The 2,146-nt window shown below is 44.6% G+C and overlaps 1 non-coding gene across 1 annotated transcript; it reads left to right on the forward strand.

The window, feature by feature from the left end:
- The first annotated feature begins 20 nt into the window (after positions 1 to 20).
- LOC117799619 lies at positions 21 to 82 on the forward strand. Its single transcript, XR_004622993.1, has one exon. It is a non-coding gene; the product is annotated as a U7 small nuclear RNA (small nuclear RNA).
- Positions 83 to 2,146: the final 2,064 nt, after the last annotated feature.

A 2,146-nucleotide genomic window follows, 5' to 3' on the forward strand; every position in this document is an offset into this window, starting at 1 on the left:
TTTTTTTTTTTTAAATGCACAAATGTTACAGCTCTTTTAGAATTTGTCTAGCGGGTTTCCTGGTCCTTACCAGAAGACCCCTAAAAATATTTTTTTTATTCTCATTTAATGTGCTAAGTGATTGTAATTTGGGAAACCCCACATGTGATTTTTGTTTTCTACCTCTAGCAGTGTTTGGCATGTGACATGCTTTTACAAAAGCCAGTGTGCTCCCTGCATTTCAGAGTTCATATATAATGTCTGTCAGTCTCATGAAGGACAAACTTTCCAGTTAGGAAGGGGGAATTCAGAGCAGGCTTCTTCTCTATGGGAAGGGGCCTCTACACAAAAAACACAGACTTACATACACACAAAGGTAAAGTCACTTTCTGTATATACCCTCCAGGTAGGCCTTGAAGGTATTATTTATAGTCTGACACTAGGCCTCTCGGGAAGATGCTTATGCACTGGAGATCCCAGGCCCCAGTGGCCTAGATCATCAGCTCCAGTTGTTACATTTCTGCAAAGTACTGACTCAACCTCACAGTGGCAACAATAGAAGAAAACCGGTACATGTAGTTGGGGGGGGGAGGGGTTGTACTCATACCAATACATGAGTCGTTTCTCTCACCATCCATTAGGTGTCTACCCAGACAGAGAACATGAAACACTTACAACCCAAGCATTCAGTATAGATCCAAGTGGAACCCACAAGAACCACTGGGGCAACGTGGGGGCGGCGGGAAGGCAGGAGGAGGAAGTAAGGTGCGGGATGAGCAAGAACAGATGGAGTAGGACGGTCAGCATGGAAACTGGAGGAAATTGCAATAGAGCCATGGAAGGAGTGGATGTATTTTAGAGACTGGGAAGAGGCTGAAACGGAGTTTAGACTGGGAAGCCGAGAGAAAAGGAGATTTGGGGACGGTTTACCAGACCTTGAATGTCCAGCTAAAGCCCTGAAACTTTACTGTGCAGCACTGACGTTCTATGCAAGGATTTCAGCGTAAGAAGTACATGATGCTGTAAGAAATGGAACCAGGATGGACTGGAGACCAGGATCCAAGGCTACTATTATAGATTCTGTACTACTGGGAAAAAGAATCCCAATATAAAATGGTGTATTGGTCCGCTCTCACCACCCTAACAGGATACGATGGACAAGGAGGCTTCTGAAACAGAAATTTACTCTCTCCAAGTTCTGGAGGCTTGAAGTCTGCAGTCAAGGGGCCAGCAAGGTTAGTTTCCTCTGAGGGGTCTTTTCCTGTCTGCAAACAGCCCCCCTCTCCTTGTATCCTCACATGGGCTTTCCTCTGTGTGTGCAAGGACAGAGAAGAGAGGTTGCTGGTGTCTCCTCACCTTAAGAACCTCAGTGCTTTCAGACACAGGTCCCACCCTTTAGGCACTCCTTTACTTTCATCATTTCTTTTAAAGCCCCTATCTCCAAATAAGGTCACTTTGGGGCTGAGGGCTTCAACATATGGATTGGTGCAGGGATACAATTCGGTCCTTAATAAATGGGATGAACTTCGACTCAAGTAGTGACAATGGAAAAGCAAGAGAAGGAACTGGCAAGAGGCTTTTGGAAGGACAAGTGGAAAATATTTATGAAGGGTAGAGAGGCATCCAAAACGATACCAACATTACCAACCCAAAAGCATGGGGGTGGAAGGAGATGCTTCCCAGAAGAGAGGAGGCCCCCTACAGGACTTAATATGCCATTACCCTCTCTGTACACCCCCCAACTGGGAGACTCCTGAGTTTTCTAACACAAGAACAACCCTTCTTTTATTATGTATAAATTGTTAGTACCAAATATAGTCTCTATCAAGACCCTAAAAACTCCCTATAACTATGGAAAATGGAATGAAATTAAATGAAGGGACTTGAGACTTCAGCAAAAAGACCATAATATTGAGCTCTGTGAGACAGGATAATACTCAGTTTCCAAAGGAAGTAAGTGCTGCCACATTCATTCAGCGACCCAAAGCCAATTTCAAAACTGCACAGAAGGATGTTCAGCATTCTTCAGACACCTTGAAGCCCCTTCCTTTTTCATTGGATGACAGATACTGGAGATCTGATGTCATGGGCCGGACCATCACACCCTCTGACCAACCCAGCAGTTGGAGTGGCCCTTCATCCTCTTAACTAAAAGCTAATTCACTCA

Source organism: Ailuropoda melanoleuca, unplaced genomic scaffold (assembly GCF_002007445.2).
Source record: "Ailuropoda melanoleuca isolate Jingjing unplaced genomic scaffold, ASM200744v2 unplaced-scaffold5395, whole genome shotgun sequence".
In the NCBI taxonomy this organism is placed as follows: Eukaryota; Metazoa; Chordata; class Mammalia; order Carnivora; family Ursidae; genus Ailuropoda; species Ailuropoda melanoleuca.